Source organism: Cavia porcellus, unplaced genomic scaffold, assembly GCF_034190915.1.
Source record: "Cavia porcellus strain 051 isolate PalLab524CR breed Dunkin Hartley unplaced genomic scaffold, mCavPor4.1 scaffold_10, whole genome shotgun sequence".
Classification (NCBI taxonomy): Eukaryota; Metazoa; Chordata; class Mammalia; order Rodentia; family Caviidae; genus Cavia; species Cavia porcellus.
In genome coordinates this window covers 59,631,114-59,650,017 of record NW_026947493.1, presented here as the reverse complement: position 1 = coordinate 59,650,017, position 18,904 = coordinate 59,631,114, and positions in this window count along the sequence as shown.

Genomic DNA, 18,904 nt, shown 5'->3' with positions numbered 1-18,904 from the left:
GGAAGCCTTGGAATAACACTTGAAACACAGAAATATAGAAAAATTACAAGACAAAAGACCAAATTACAATCTCAAACCTCCAGCACATCCAAAGAAACCTTAGGAGCAATATACATAGAAACAAATATATATCCAAACACCTGAAATATCAGATATAATAGCAACTGAAATAAAGAAGCAACTCTGGAAGCTTTAAAGGAATTCAAATTAGAAATAATCTCCCAGGTAAAAGAAGAAATGAAAAAAGAAATGAACGAGATGCTGAGTATATCTAAAGAAGACACAGTTAAAAAATTGGAGGAACTAAACAAAAGGATAGAATCCCTGGATGAGCAATATAAGAAACCAACAGAATACATAAAGCAGATGCACAGAGATATACAGGAAATAAAAAATTCCATTGAAAGCTGTAAAATCTGCCTCAATGAAAGTGAAGATAGAATTTCAGACTTTGAAGACATGATTGCAGCTAGTGAACAGGAAAGGAAAGATCTTTTTAAAAATAACAAGGAATAAGGAAATAACAATTCAACAACTGCAAGATGATGCAACATAAGATTAATAGGGATTAATGAAAAAGAAGGGGACAACATAAAGAATGTCAAGAGAATATTTAGAGAAGTAATAGCTGAAAATTTCCCAAACATGAGATTGGAAACCAATATCAGGATCAGTGAAGCATATAGAACCCCAAATAGTCATAAAGAAAATAAAACTATACCCAGACATATGATAATCACCATCCCAGGAACCCAACATAAGAATAAAATATTAAAAGCTGCCAGAGAGAAAAGACAGATCTATAAAGGAAAATCTATCAGAATCACAGGAGACTTCTCAGCACAAACAAAGTCAAGAAGAGCATGGAGTGACGTATTCCAGATCCTAAAGGAAAATGATTTCAAAATTAGACTGATGTACCTTGCAAAACTGTCCTTAAAAATTGATGGAGAAATAAGATACTTCCATGGCAAAGAACAGCTGAAGAACTTCATGATCACCAAGACAACCCTGCAAAGAATATTGAAAGACAGTTTAGATACACTTAGGAAAAAAACACTAAGCAAAGCAGGCAATTAAACAGAACAGAAAGATAAAGATGCAACAGCAGAAAGATAACATGTCAACAATATACCAACATATAACAGTTATAACCATTAATGTAAATGGTCTCAATGCACCAATTAAAAGAAACAGACTGGCATAATGGATCAAGAAACAAAATTCAAACATATGCTGTCTACAAGAAACCCATCTAACCCAAAAGGGTACTCACATATTGAAAGCCAAAGGATGGAAAACAACAATTCATGCAACAGGAACACCCCCCAAAAAGCAGGAGTAGCCATTCTGTTTGTTTGACAATGCGAACTATAAAATAATCATGATCAGAAGAGATAAACAAGATACACTTAGGTTAGGGGAAAACTTCAAGAGGAAGAGATAATTATCTTAAATATATTTGCACCAATTCCAGAGCACCCAGTTATATAAAACAAGTACTAACAGAAATGAAAAACCAAATTATCAGTAACACAATTATAACAGGAGACCTTAACACACTATTGACACTAAGGGACAGATCAACCAGACAGAGAATCAGTATAGAAATAACTGAACTGAATCAGATGTGAACAAATGGACTTGATAGACATATACAGAGTGTTCCATCCAACAACATTAGAATGCACATTCTTTTCAGCATTACATGGGTCATTCTCAAAAATAGACCATATATTTAGCTCACAGAACATGTTTAAATAAATGCAAAAGAGTTGAAATTATCCCTTGCATGTTATCAGATCATAGTGATTTGAAATTAGAAATTAATGATAAAAGATACTGCAAAAATCCCACAAGCACATGGAAACTGAATAACACACTATTGAGTAATCAATGGATCACAGGAGAAATTAAAGAAGAAATTAAACAATACCTACAAGCAAATGAAAATGCAAATACAACCTGCTGGATTCTGTGGGATGCAATGAAAGCCATCCTCAGAGGAAAATTTATTGCACTGAGTTCCCACATCAGGAGAACAGAACAAATACAAATAAATGACTTGATGTTACACCTCCAACATGTTAAAAAAGAAGAGCAAGTCAAGGCCAAAGCCAAAATAAGAGATGAAATTATAAAAACCAGAGCAGAAATCAATGCAACAGAGACTAAGAAAACAATCCAATGAATCAAAGGTTGATTTTTTGAAAGAATAAATAAAAATAATAAGCCCTAGTCAACCTTATTTTAAAATGGAAGAAAAAAAGCTCAAATTCATTCAATAAGAAATGAATAAGGTGAAATCACTACAGACTCTATAGAAATACAGAAGATCATCACCACCTATTTCAAAATCCTCTATTCTCAAAGATTTGATAACACAGAAGAAATAGACAGATTCTTAGAAACATATGAAGTACCAAAGCTAGTTCAAGAAGAAGTAGAAGTACTGAATACTCCAATTTCTATTAATTAAATTGAAAATGTAATTAAGTCCTTACCTACAAAGAAGAGCCCAGGCCCAGAAGGGTCACTGCAGAATTCTACAAGAAATACAATGAAGACTTAATGCCAAAGCTCCTCAAATTCTTCAATGAAATTGAAAGGGAAGCAGTGCTTCCTAAGTCATTCCTGGAAGCAAATATTACTCTAGTACCAAAACCTTAGAAAGATCAAACTAAAAAAGAGAACTATAGACTAATCTCCCTAATGAACACAGATGCAAAATCCTCAATAAAATATTGGCAAGTAGGATGCAGGAAATCATCAAGAAGATTATACACCATGACCAAGTGGGATTCATCCCAGGCATGCAGGGATGGTTCAACATATGTAAATCAATAAATGTAATACGCCATATCAATAAAGCCAAAAGTAAGAATCACATGATCATTTCTATAGATGCAGATAAAGCTTTTGATAATGTCCAGGATTCATTCATGATAAGAACTTTACAGAAAATTGGAATAGATAGTCTTTACACCAATATAATAAAGGCCATTTATGACAAACTTATAGCCAGTATCATACTAAATGGCCAAATATTGAAGGTCTTTACTCTAAAATCAGACACAAGACATGGATGTCCTTTATCACCACTCCTATTTAATGTAGTACTGGAAATACTAGCCAGAACAATTAGACAAGAGAGAGAAATAAAAGGGGTAAATATAGGAAAAGAAGAAGTTACATTATCATTGCTTGCAGATGACAAGATACTTTACACAGAAGACCCCCAAAACTCCATTGAAAGATCTTAGATATAATAAATAAATTCAGTAATGTAGCTGGATACAAAATCAATACTCAAAAATCAATAGCATTCCTATACACTAACAAAATTACAGAGAGAGAAATAAGAGAAGCCACACCCTTCACACTAGCAACCAAAAAAATGAAATATTTAGTAATAATTACTCTCACGAAAGAAATGAAAGACCTATACAGGGAAAATTATAATACACTGAAAAATGAAATTGAAAATGATCTCAGAAAATGGAAAGACATCCCTTGTTCATGGATAGGGAAAATAAATATTGTGAAAATGGCCATTCTCCCAAAACTGTTATACAATGCAATGCAATTCCAATAAAAATAGCATTAACATACCTCATAGATCTCGAGAAATCAGTCCTAAAATTCATCTGGAGTGAGAGGAGACCTAGAATAGCAAAGACAGTTCTAAGAAACAAAGGCAAGGCAAGGGGCATCATAATCCCTGACTTGAAGTTATACTACAAAGCAACCTGGTATTAAAATCAACATGGTACTGGAATCAAAACAGAGCTGAAAATCAATGGAATTGATTAGAAGATACAACCACAACTACAAACACACTCAACCACCTTATCTTTGATAAAGGGGCCAAACAGGTTCACTGGAAGAACGACAGTCTCTTTAATAAATTGTGTTGGAAAAACTGTCTCTCTATATGCAGAAAACTAAAACTAGACCCATGCCTATCACCGTGTACTAAATTAAACTCTAAATGAATCAAAGATCTGAATATTAAAACAGAAACACTAAATCTATTGGAAGACAAATTGGGTAAAAACCTTGAAGACATAGGGGTAGGTAGAGAATTCATGAACTGGAATCAAACTGCATGGGAAATTCTTCCCAGAATCAATAACTGGAATCACTTCTTATTAAAAAGTTTGTGCATGTCAAAAGAAATCTCCATCATAGTGAAAAGAAAACCCACAAACTGGGAAAAAATCTTAGTGAGCTCCCCCTCAGACAAAGGACTTCTATCTAAAACATATAAAGATTTAAAGAAATCAAACCCCCAAAATTCAAAGATCCAATCCAAAAATGGGCATCTGAGATGAATACATACTTCTCAGATGAAGAAGTACAAATGGCAAATAAATACATGAAAAAATGTTCATCATCCCTGGTCATTAGAGAAATGCAAATTAAATCAGCACTGAGATTTCATCTCACTCCAGATTAGAATGACCAGGATCAAGAAAACTACCAACAACAAATGCTGGAGAGCCTGTGGGGAAAAACGAACTCTCCTGCACTGTTGGTGGGAGTGTAGACTGGTGCAACCATTGTGGAGGTCAGTCTGGAGATATCTCAAAAAGCTGGGATTGGAAGTCACATTTATTCCAGCTATTCTACTTTTAGGCATATTCCCAGAAGAACTGAAGGCATCATACCACAGTGATTTATGTGCACCCATGTTTATAGCAATACAATTTGTAATCGCCAGATCTTGTAAACAACCCGAGTGTCCATCAACTGAGGAATGGATAAAAATGTTGTGGTATTTTTATACAATGGTTACTACTCAGCTATAAAGAAGGATCACATTAAGACATTTATAAATAAATGAGCGCAACTTGAGACCATACTCTTAAGTGAAATAAATCAAACTCACATGTATGAATACCAAATAGTTTCCCTATTTTAAGAAATTATTCAAATACATAAAAGTATGTGACAATCATGATTCCCCATTATGTGGCTTTGAAGTCTTATAAATTTTTCACTCATTAATTGGAATGATTTTGTTCTGGGCTGTTTCATATTATTGTCTGTGATGATATGAACAGCTATTTTAAAGAAAATAAGACATCATAATAGCTAGCGCTGATTTAATATCATCTTGTTTTGAAGTCCCTCCAAGCTGTTGTTTTTCTGTCTCCATTGGTTTTATCATGTTGTATCTTACTGGATTTTATTATATGTGATAGTATAAACAAAAATTTTTGTAGGCAAAGAGATAATATGGAAACCATTGTTCATTTTCCATTAGCTGGTTCTAAATACCCTGTAATACTTTCATACTCTTGAATAGATTCACACTGTCTGGATATGTTTGATGCTATAGTATAAAAAGTAATACTCAAATATTTCAAGGAAAGAGGCACTATGGTTACTACAATTAAGTTGAGTTATCTTGTGGTGAAACACTATGTTGCTTAAATTATTTTGCTTTGACCTGTATTGTTATGTTATGTTCTCTTTTATGTCACTCTCCTCCTTTTTAAAAAAATATTTTTATCATTATTTTTTAATTAAAGGAAAAATCAAGTTAAATTATCATTGCTTGCAGATGACAAGATATTTTACACAAGAAGACTCCCAAAACTCCATTGAAAGATCTTAGTTATAATAAATAAATTCAATGATGTAGCTGGATACAAAATCAATACTCAGAGTATTCAAAAAGAATTATTCAGTTAGAAAGAAAAATGAAATCAAGAAGATTAGCAGGATATATTATAGTAACATTTTTGATTTCCTATTAACTTGATTTGAAGGTCTGTATTGTTCCCAACATCTTGTTTTGACTGATTTTACTCTGTTCTGTTCTGTTTGATAGTGTCAAGTTTGAGGGTGTAGGCAACTACTTTGAAGGCAGTAAGTTTCACTATGATTCCCATTCTGGTTTGACTATTTTATCTTCTTTTGAAGTCTTGCAATATCTCCATGTTTATGTTTTATAGGTTTTGTTCTGCACTGTTTTGTTCAATTTTATTATACCTAATGATATAGGCAATTCTTTTTAAGGTAGCAAGAGGCATTATGGTAACCATTGTTAATCACCTTGTATTCTGTTTTTACATCATGTAGTATGTTCATCCTTTGTTTTGACTGACTGCTTTGTTTTGTCATATTTGGTTTTATTCTCTTACAAAAAAGTAATAATAACTATGGGAGTAATAAAACCCAAAATGTGTAAATGTTATTGTAAAAAAGAGGGGAAAAGAAAATGCTCTAAAGGATACAACTACCAGTGTGTTTAGGTGTGTAAGATAGATGACCATATTACTAAGTTTTTGTTGGATCATTGAACACAACTGTTTTCAGTCTCACTGTTTGAATGTCCACTTTGTATGCTTTAATCCTGTAACTTGAACAACTATTTCTAAGATGACAATATGTAGTTTATTAACTAGTGGTTTCTTACTGTTTATTTTTTTTTTGAAATTCTGTATTACTTGTACCTTTATACTGTTTTGGTTTTTTTTTTCCTTTAAATAAAATTTTAAAAAAAGAATTGAAAGGCACAAACACTGGAGAGGATTTTGTAAGTAGAAGCCCTACTGTACTGCGGGTGAGGATGTTAAGTTATTACAAGCACTATGTAAATAAGTATGGAGTATCATCAGGTAAGGTACAATAAAATCATCATTCAATCACCTTTACTTACCCTGCATATATTGACATAAAAGTAAGAACAGCATATTACATTGCTCCATTCATGCCCAAATTTCCAAAAATCCTTATTATAATAACTATATATATGAAAGTGTATATGCCTGCCAACAGATGAATGGATAAAGAAAATGTGCCATGTATACGTGATGGAATTATTCAGTTAGAAAGAAAAATGAAATCAAGACAATTGTAAGAAAATAGATAGAAATAGCAACTTTCTGGTCCACAATGTGAAATATTACATATTTTCTGTTATGTGAGAAATATAAATAGATAAGTAAGTAAATGAATGAAAGAAAACAAGACAAGAAAGTAGGTGAACATTTGATGATGGGTAAAGGAATAAGGAGCAGAAAGAGGAGGTTATAGGATTGAAAAAGAATAAGTTTTGTTAAACGGACATTGTACCACTGTCCCCAAATCAGCCTTACTCTTTTGTAATACTGTTATCCATCAGTAAAAATGTCATTTGATTTTCTGAAAATTATGTTGCTATTTAAGATAAAGGTTAAGGCAAAATGTTAAAAGCATATATTATTACACAAGATTTAATAGCGAACTTTCAAAACTTGCGAAGTTGGCCATAAAAAATATTTGCAGCAGAGGTTTTGTCTCCCCCTAAATGATTTTTAAAAAGAATAAAATGGAAATATTGCTTTTATAAATAGGGAGATTGAAGGGAGGAGAGGGAATTGGGAAAAATGTAAAATCAAAATATATCATACACAGGTAAAGATTCTGTAAGATGAATGTGATCATTATGTTTATATATAAAATGTACCAATAAACTTAATTATAAAAAAGAATTTTTATGTGTGCAGCATGAATGTGATGCAAGCTTAACTGTACATCGCTTCAGATTCAGAGAAAGAAAAGAGAGAAGGTGCTCATCCAGTCTTGCTCCGTGCATCTAAAGAAAAACAAACAGCTGAAATGCTTCTTGCAGCCATATTTACCAAACTGACAGTAAACTAACACTTGTTTGTGTTTTGTTGTTATGGGTTTTGCAACCTACCATGGGAGCTTTAGAGTCCCACAACCTCCAGGGAAGATTGGAATACAATATTTGGGTTCAATTGGCAAAAATAGCTAATGTCTCTCATTTCTGCCTTAGCTTAAAAAACAGAAATAAAGTACATTCTTGAGTCCTGTCTGCTTCAAATATGCAAGGACCCTGCCTCTCTAAGCAATAACCATTTCCTCCACTATTCTAAAAAAAATTATAACATATACTGACTTTCCAAATAGGGGAGACCCCCTCCTTAAAAAACCTGATAATGCTGTTAAAATGTTCACTCCATATGTAGCAAATTCAAGTGCCTCATGTGCTCATATTAAAATTGTACCACTCAGTGTCTTTGCCTTCCTAAAAATAGTTGGATTTGTTCTAGTTATGAGCCAGTATTGTATGGACATGGACATATTCCTCTCCCTGCTAGATTGTTTTTCTCATGTGCAGAGTATGCCTTGAATTATATCCCTGCAAACTTTTCTCATAACATAAAACGTTGCCTTAGCTGCCTTACTATATCATAGCCTTCTCCTGAATCTACACTTTCTTGCACCAAACGGTCTACAGCTAGTCTTAATGACCTATAGGGGGACTTTTCTATTAGCCTATTATCCAAAGCAGAAATTTATGCTTTTGGTATTTCTTTGATTGGTGTGCCTACCTTGGCAGCCAGGATCAATCATAATGTTAGTGCATTAGCTTGTCTCATGGCAAAACAAATGAATTATACTTCCAGAGCTTTGGCATTATTAAACAAAACAAAGAGGACCAAGAAGTGATTTTAGATAATTGCACTGCAATTAATTAACTGCTTCTATTATATCATTATGGATGCAATGAAATTGCTCAAATGCACTGTTTCAATTTGTCTGATGAAGGTAAATGCAGTAATGAGAAACTTCATGATTTATGAGAACTTACCAAACAGATACATGTGTCCCAAGGACCCAATATTGGACTATGGAATTTCCTTAGGGGATGGTTACCAGTTATCAATTAACTAAAAACAATGTTTCTTTATGGTGTTACTATCCTTAGCTGTTTAACTGGTATGGGATGCCTTCTACAGTGCGTCCCATCCCTGCTCAAAATGTTCATGCCTAAAATACCAGCTTCTAGTATGATAAGAAAATCTAAACCAAAAAAAGAAAGGGGAGATGTAGAGAGGCCACATTGACTCTATTTTGTCCTGGACACATCTGGTTGACAGTGTTTCAGTATAAGCTGCAGGTCTTGAAACATTGCCCCACCCCCAAGGTAAAAACATGAAGTCTCATAAGGACAAGAATCAAACAAGTTATATAATCTAAGCATGCACAATATGAGTTTCTTTCTTCTTTATCTCAATAAAACTTCTTACTTAGGCAGGCCATGCATCAGCCATTTTGCTGACCCTTAAGTGTGTATTCCTTTATTTTCCCTTTGCTTGCAAAACCCCTTAATTTTCCTTCTCATATTATTTTCCTGCTGTTTGTTCCCTGTCTTTCTCTGTTTAATTGCTGCCCTGCTTGGTTCCTTCTTTCTATTGATGTTCTTGTTTCTTCATAATCTCTTTTTTTTTTTTTTTACTTTTTAAAAAATTTTATTTAAAGAGAAAAAATCAAAACAGTAACAAGGGTAGAAATAATACCAAATTTCAAAAAAAAGTAAGAAATCACTAGTTGATAAATTACATATTGTCATTAGAAATAATTGTTCAAGTTACAAAATTAAAACATACAAAGTTTACATTCAGTGAGACTGCAAACAGTTCTGTTCAACAATCCAACAAAAACTTGGTAATATAGATATCTATCTTATACAATTAAACATACATGCAGTTATATCCTTTAGAGCACTTTCTTTTCCTCTATTTTTTACAACAGCAATTATACATTTTGTGTTTTTTTACTCTTACAGTTCTTATTGCTTTTTACACTAGAGACACAATGTGATATTTATAAGTATGATTCTTATTTATTTCAATTATGAGGATAGTCTCAAGTTGCCTCCATTTACCTATGAAGGCCTCAAGATCTTCCTTTTTTTATAGCTGAGTGATACTCCATTGTATAAAAATACCACATCTTTTTCATCCATTTTGCAGTTGATAGGCATTTTGGTTATTTCCAATATTTAGCTATTACAAATTGTGCTTCTATGAACATGGGTGCACATATATCATTGTGACATGACCTTTTCAGTTTTTCTGGGAAAATACCCAGGAGATGAATAGATGGATTGAATGGAAATTCCAATATTAGTCTTCTGAAAAATCTCCATAATGATTTCCATAGTGGCTGCCGCAGTCTACTGTTCCATCAAACCAGTGAAGCAGTGTTTCTTTTTTCCCATTGCCTCACCAATGTTTGTTATCAGTTGATTTCATGATGGCAGCCATCCTTTCCAGATTGAAACTTCAGTGCTATTTTAATTTGCATTTCTCAAATGACCATTGATGATGAACATTTCTTCATATATTTATTTGCCATTTGTATATTTTCATCTGAAGGCTGTGTGTTCATCTTAGATGCCCATTTTTGGAGAGGGTCTTTGAATTTGAAGGGCTTGATGTTTTTCAATTCTTTATATGTTCTGGATATGTCTTTTGTCTGAGGAGTTGCTGGCTAAAATTCTTCCCCATTCTGTGGGTTTTCTTTTCACACTGTTGATGATTTCTTTTGAAGTGCAGATACTTTTCAATAATATGAGATCCCAGTTGTCGATTCTTTGAAGTGTTTCCTGTGCAGTTTATGTCTTGTTCATGAATTCTCTGACTACCTCTATGTCTCCAGGACTTCTACCTACCTTGTCTTCCAGTAGATTTAGTGTTTCTGTTTTAATATTTAGCTCTTTGATCCATTTAGACTTTAGTTTTTTGCAGGGTGATAGGCATGGATCTAGTTTCAGTCTTCAGCATGTGGAGAGCCAATTTTTCTTTTTTTATCAGTAGCAGGGATTGAACTCATGACCGCCTGCTTGCAAAGCAGGTTCTTACACTGCTGAGCTAAATCCCCAGTTCAAGAGAGCCAATTTTTCTAACACTATTTATTAAAGAGGCTATCCTTCTTGCAGTGAACATGTTTAGCCACTTAGTTAAATATCAAGTGGCTGTGTGTCTTTGTAGTACTGTTTGCATCTTCTAATCCGTTCCATTGATCCTCAGGTCTATTTCTTTGCCAGTACCATGCTGATTTTGTTACTGAGGCTTTATAGTATAGTGATTGTGATGCCTCCTGTCTTACATTTGTTGCCCAGAATTGCCTTTGGTATTTTAGGTTTCTTTTGATTCCAAAAGAATATTAGCAGTGTTTTCTCTAGATCTGTGAGATATGTTAATGGTATTTTGATTTGGATTGCATTAAATCTGTGTAACAGTTTTGAGAGTATGGCCATTTTCACAATGTTGATTTTTTCTAGCCAAGATCAAGGAATATCCTTCCATTTTCTAATATCCTTTTTAATCTGTTTCTTTAGCATAACATAATTTTCAGCATATAGGTCTTTTACATTGTTAGGTTGATTCCTAGATATTTCATTTTTTAAAATGCTATTGTGAAAGACAATATTTCCATAATTTATCTCTCAGTGAGTTTTTTGTTGGTGTATAGGAATGCTATTGATTTTTGAGTACTGACTTTATATCCAGCTATGCTCCTGAATTTGTTTATTACCTCTAGTAATCTTTTAATGAAGTTTTTTGGGTCTTCTAGATAGAATATCATGTTATCTGCAAATAGTGATAATTTAGCTTCTTTTCCCATTTTTATTCCTTTTATTTCCCCCTCTTGTTTGATTTTGCTGGCTCATATTTCCAGAACAATACTGAATAAGAGTGGTGATGTATCTTGTCAAACTGTCCAATTGTGGTTGGACATCCTTGTCTTGTTCCTGGTTTTAGAGTGAAAGCTCAGTTTTTGTCCATTTATTATAATGCTTTGTCAGAGATGGTTTGTCATAGATGGCCTTTATGAAATTGAAGTAAACACCATGTATTCCAAGTTTCTGAATGGTTTTTATCATGAACATGTGTTGGACTTTATCAAAAGCTTTTCTGTATCTATTGTGATGACCATGTTGTTGTTTTTGGCCCCATTAATGTGGTGTATTACATTTATTGATTTGTGTACGTTAAACCATCCATGCATTCTGGAATGAATCTCACTTGTCATCATGTGTAATCTTCTTGATGATTTGTTGCATTCTATTTGCTAGCATTTTATTGAGAATCTTTGCATTAATTTTCATTGGTGAGATTGGCCTATAGTTCTCCTTTTTTGGTTGGGTCTTTCTCTGGTTTTGGTATCAGAGTAATGCTTGCCTCCAAGAATAATTTAGGGAGGATTGCTTCCTTTTAAAACTCATTGAAGAATTTAAGGAATATTAGCATCAAATCTTCTCTAAATTTCTTGTAGAATTCTGCTATGAATCCATCAAGACCTGGGATTTTCTTTGTTGGTAAGTTTTTAATTACATATTCAATTTCAATGTCATCACAGTCTCTTTGTAAAATACCTTTCTGAATGTTTTGCAGAGGTGGTTTGACAGTGATGATTTCTTCATTTGTTCTGTGTCATGAGTATCTTATTTATCCATTTGTTTTGAAAGACAGTTTGACAAGATACATCAGAATGAGTAAGAGATATTTTTCTTTTGAGACTTGAAATATTTCCAGCTCTTCTTGATTTGAGGGTTTGTGTTGAGAAGTCTGCTGTGATTCTGATGGGTTTTCTTTTATAGATGATTTATTTGTTTTCTCTACCTGTTTTTAATACTCTGCTCTTGTGTGGAATTTCTGGATCTTGATTATTGTATGCCTTGGTGTAAATGGATATTGGTCGTACCTACTTCAATGTTATATACATTCATCATTTATCCTATTGTTATCTCAATTCATGGCAAAGGAAGGTTTGTGACTATATCAAGTTGAGAAATATTAATGTCCATATGTTGTACTCTGAACAACTACTTTAAAGTTAGCAATATACAATGTATTAACTGTTCTTTTTCTCATATTTTGCTATGAAATTTAGTTTTATGTTTTTTCCATAAAAAAGAATATATTAAGTATATGTAGTTGAAACAGTTAAATAAAAGAAGCACTTGCCTTATGAACATAATTCCCATTTAAGTAATAAACAACTAAATACATGAGACTTTATTTATAACACTGAAATAATCTTTCCCTTAATATATTACCAAACCAAAATGAAAAATTAACTTCTACAGAATTTCTAGAAGGGAATCAGAACTCTTGGTACTGAAATGGCCACTGAGATGATAGTCAAAAATAATTGACCAATAGGGAAAACATTTGAATGTGTTTCAAAGAAGAACTTTATTTAAATGAAAAATATTCTGTATAGCAAAGAAAATAATCACAGAAGGGGACAAACAATGTAGTGAAAGGGAAAATATATTTGCAACTGTTGCAATGCTGGTAGTGTTCTGTAAATATGTTAGTAAGACTTCTGTCAGTGCAACAACATGTGCATAAACAATTTACATAAACAATTAAAGAGGAAGATGTACTTTTACTGAGTTTTGGAGATTTAATTTATGACTGACTCACCCAGCTGCATGGGACAAAGCTGGCGTGGTATGTCAGTGCTGGTGAGTAGTGGATGGTGTCCATTCACCTCATGACACTGAGGAACAAAGAGAAAAGGAAGAGAAAACCTCTTCCTTCTCCTTAACCTCTTCCTTAAACACTTCTGAGGCAGTGCCGAGGGTGATCTCACACTTTTTTCACTTGTGTATTAACTTACCACCATGAAGGAATAGAGTCATACGGCAGTGTAGTGGTTCATTTTCAATGGCAACTTGATTTATGAGTTGTCTGGGGATTTGGAAAGAATACTTTGTGTTTGTTTGCATGAGTCATGAAGGCTTGATCTTGGGTGCACTCTGTGTTCCCTGAGCCCTTCCTCTCTGGTGCTGTTTCCATGACCTGGTACCCAGCTGCCATAAACCAAGCAGCTTGTTCCTCCTTGCTCTTCTGCCATGGTGTTCCTGCCGTGGACCCAGAAGTCCATGGACTGAAAGCAATGAAGCAGTGAGTCAGATTAAACATCTTCTGTACTAAACTGTGGGTCTCTGATATTTTATACCAGTAATGACAAAGTTGGCTAACACAGAGAGCAAGACTTTAGCACTTGTATCTTTTTGGAGATATTTAAATTCCAGCTATTGTGCTCAGCATTTATATATATCCAGTGTTTCTGTTTTTGACACCTAAAACTATTGTCCAAACTAACTCCTAATGACAATGCTAAGAATTTATTTTAGTAGATAAATAATAGCTGTTTTAATTTTTGGAAAATTCATTGTTTTAAAATTAGTTATTTGCACTATAAAGATTATCAACTTAAATTTTCTTTTGAAGAAGTTAAAACATTAAAATCTTTTAGAAATCAACAAATAGGTTCTCCACTTTTTCATAATATAAACCAGTGAACAAAGTGTCTTATTGACCTGACCATCTTCAAGAAATAATTATTTGAAGTTTTGGTAAACTATTATAGATATTTCAAGCATAATATTTATGTGAACATTATACCTAGCAGAGACAATTTACTCTTCAGAAGAGGTCTTACAAATATATTGTTTGATAATATAATATTTAATATCTTCCCTAATGTTTTATATTATTATAGAAATTTGAGTGGATTAAATAATTTGTTTTCTACTCCATATTTTATTTATACCAGAACACTGTATCCTATTACCAAATTATCCAATTCTGATAATATAGTTGGAGTCATATTATCACCTGGAGGACATTGGCACAGAAATATAAGGATCTATTCATACAAGATCACATTGACTATGCCGGTCTCAGAAAGAACATCAGTACATAGTGCAGGAAAATGATATAGGTGAAAGAATGTACTAGTATCATTAACTGGGATTAGTACTGCATAGGGAACTAGATTCTGTGGTAATGGTAAAATAGTAACAAAGTGTTAAAAGTTATTGAAAAATGGTTGTACAAATGTATTATTTTTTTAATACTTATAGTGCCTCAAGCTATGTGAATCAAATCTAATAACTTTGAGGAATATCAGTCATACCTATTGTGATTTAAACTTAAGCGGCTCAAGTTTGTGTAGGAGAACAAACTGAAGAACACTGAATTCTTGATAGTCTATGTGTGTTTATTTATGGATGTTTATATATGGATGATGGTGAAGAAACAATCAGGTTAAATTTAACTCCAGAAAGCCAAAGTACCAGATTTAACAATCCTCATTTCTTCTGGATAAAGTTTTATACATGCTGCATACTATTTTAAGAAATGGTTTTACCTGCTATGTTTATCAGATGTGCACATCCCATATGTGAATAGGAGAATGGCTTCTGCAATTTGTGAAGCATCAGGAAGTTCAACATCCAAAATGTTCTTACAGCTGGATGTGTTCTCCTTTTCCCACAGTCATTATCAGCACAAAGCCAGTTGGGGAAATGAAACAAAGAATAGACATCTTCATCAAAGAACTGACAGTTTGAAACCAGGACAGTGTTTTCACCCCTTGAATATTCAGAAGTCCCAAAGACCACAAAATGGCCATAGCTACGCGTTTCTTTGGTAGCTCTGGAGGTGAGCACCCAGCATAGAAAGGGTGAATTAGATAGCTAGCTACCAGCAAGCTTTGTGCACTCATTCCTATTAAATAACCAAAAAATCTGATCCAAACAGGGAGGAAAGCAACATAGGATCCACGTGATCTTTTGAAGAGAAAAATACGCTGCTCCACTTCTGGGGAAGGTGGTCCCCACCTCCACAACACAGAGACCATTGATCATACTGAGTATGGCACAAAGTACCCATATACTCAAGGAGAAAGGAATGTTCAGCAAGCAATAACTCAGTACTCCCTTAGGAAATATAAATATTCCTGCCCCTTTGTGGTACTTAATAAGAAGGGGGAAAATCCTGTTTTTCTTGACAGTTACATGCTTTTGTCTTTTGCTTTTTATAGACCTAAAAAATAAACATGAGGCTTGAAAAGAGTTTCTTTTATAGTTTCTCTCGATTTAGTAAGCCTACCCCAGAAGGGATAGTCTATCCATTCTAACCAATCTCATCCTTACACAAGTTTTTAAAAATTGTTTATTTTAACTTGGTTTTAAAAATGAAAGACTTGTATATTTTCTTTTTTTTAAAATTTTTATCTAAAGGAAAAAACCAAAACAGTATAAGGGTACAAGTAATACAGAATTACAAAAAAGGGTAAGAAATCACGAGTTAATAGATTACATACTGTCATCTTAGAAATAGTTGTTCAAGTTACAGGATTAAAGCATACAACATGGGCATTCAAAAAGTGAGTCTGCAAACAGTTGTGTTCAATGATCCAACAAAAACTCAGTAATATGGTCATCTATCTTGTATATTTTCTAAGAACTTGTTCTTTTCCTAAAAGCAGAGTTTAAATATTTTATATGTTACTTATTGTTGTTTTAAAATCACAGATGCTAGTGAATAAGTTAGTCACTGCTAATTAGGAAGGTAAGATGCAGGAGATTTTGGAGGGTGAAGTTTTCTTTGGAGTTAGAACAGTTGTAACTGGACTAAGTCCATCTGCTTGATCCTTCAGAGCCAGTACTCAGGCGAGCATGGTTTTGGAAAACACAGGAGGTTTATTAAAGAACTGAATCTTTGAGAGGATGGAGTTTTTGCATCTATGATGAAAGATCTTTGTAGGGAACACAAGCATGTGATAGGACCTGTACAGGGAAGAGAAATGTTTACATGGGCAGTGGGCAGGAAGGCTTCACAAGTTCTCTTCATCCCAGGAGGTTCCCTCGCATTTTTCCTAGCACTCTTTGGGGAAATATGGGGAATCTACTGTGGCAGGAATTTGTTTCTGTCCTCTTTAGATACCCATTAATATTCTTCAAGTTAAATATCACAGGAATTTATATTCTTTGGCTCAGCTGTCACATCTAAAGAAAAAGGAAGGTTGTTAGAAATTCTGATGCTAACTTAGGGTCACCAGGTGTTCTTCTTTCTGTGAATCTAAACTAAGTATTTTAACCCTTGATCATCATAATCACTAACACATACTTTTTCTTAGAATTTCTAATTCTAAGACTGGGGCAAGTCTAGAAATTTTTTTTTTTTTTTTTTTTTTTGGCCAGGGATAAAGGAGTGACCAACACCACAGCATTGTTATTATTTCAATGTGAAATCTTACACAATGGATGTTTACCACAGCCCCAACTGCAATTTGCAAGACAAAATGTTTACTCTGGATTGGCTTGGACAACAATTTCATTTCACATTGCCATTTCCTGGATATGATTTTTAAGATATAGTAAGTTTTTTATTTCTAAATTTCCTCACATTTCAAAGCATAATAATTATCTTATTTTATTTTTTATCTTTTTGAAACAAATTTTCATTATGCAGTTACGGCTGGCTTTGAATTCACTTTGTAGCCCAGGCTGGCTTCAAACTTGTAGTGATCCTTTTGCATCAGTCTCCTGAATGCTGGTGTTACAGGCATGCACTAACACGCCCAGCAGTAATTTTATTTTACAGGACCAGTTTCATGATTACAAGTGAGAGTATTTGTTCATATATTAGTACTGAATAAGTGACTTTCTTTGTTATTTAATTTTAACTGATATATCTATGTTGACTCTAAGATTGTAAGCAAAATGTTTAATGCTAAATAAATATAAGCCTATATTTCCCCAATTTATCTAAATATATACATTTCAAGCCATTCACTGTGTGAAGATTCATGAGTAGAGAAATGTATCAATCGATTAATTTTATAAGACATTAGCCGTGGTGAAATTAACTTCCTTGCTTAGTTGTTTTATGTGGTGTGTCCATTTCAGAATGTTTTATAAATGAGTCAAGGTGGTTTGTTCCTTGCCTGCTGTGATAGTTACTGTGGAATCCAGTTAAGTAAGAAATGTCTTTTGGATTGGTTTAGCATACTTCTGTGTGGGTCTGTATTATAAACTTTTTGAAGAAGGAAGACCCACTCTGGGTTTGAATAGCACCAGCCAACAGCTATCATATCCTGGATAGAATGAAAACAGAAAGAAGAAGGAAATCTCACTTCTGGTTCTTTTCAGAAACACCTGTCTTCAACATTGCCTTGGAAGGTCCATCCCTAGGCTTCCAGTGCAGACATTTCAACCTTCCCGTGCACTCTTCAGCCTTCCTAAAAGATGCTCCTTCTTCCTGACACAGACTAGCACAGGAATGCAGGGACTTCAATTCTTCCAACTTTGCCAAAATCACCTTGTTCTCTAGAGTACCTATATCCATTTTGCATTCTTCTCCACCTTGCACTCCAGGTGGCCATTGTAAACCTGCCTTGTAAAATACGTATTTTTCTCCCCCAGTTGTATACATCATAGTAGGCAGTCATTAATTCAAAGTAACATACTCAAACTCAAGGGTTAAAATATTCATTTGCTGGAAACATAGCATAAATGAGCACATCAAGCAGATTTTGAACTATCTAGATAGAGCCAGCCTCATTTACATACCCTACAAAATTTCCCTGGAGGTCTGCTTGGTATAGAGAAGATCATAAACTTCTGCTGCATTTGTGAGCTGTGTGACTCAAAGATTCCCCACAGAACTGCTGCCTCACATCACCTAGACACAGAGCCCTTTCTGGACTCTCTTCATCCCTGGATTCCATTAACATTTCTGCTCTGAGAATGGTGGCCTTGCTAGTATCTTCAGGCAGTGCCATGGTGTATGGAGTTTTGCATGCAAATCAGTGGAAATGGAGTCCTAATAAAGCTCCTGTCCTGCTTTGACTTTGTGCTTATATATTTTTCCCTTTTTCAGCCCCTCAAATCCCTTCAACCACCTTTATTGCAGAAAATATTTATTATTCATCACTATATGAAGGACCAACATAAAGACTTTTTATTATAGTCAGGAAGACAAACTACTTTTGTATCTTCATCATGGGAGATATAAGCAGTCATATAAACACTCAGCTATATGTCATCTTGGGACTAGTGATGGATGGTGTGTGTGACTGAATTAGCCAGGGAGGTTGTGGCATTGTCATTCCAGATAAACATATCATCCAACCATGGGAAGAGTTGAGAAGAGTTTAATCTTAATATCAGTTGAAGGATTATGTACACTGGAAATCAATAATTTTCATATTGGTGGTTTTTATTTTCTGATTTCTCATCAGAAGATATTCTAACATGTAATTCTTTAGCTATCTGGTATATTTCTTCTAC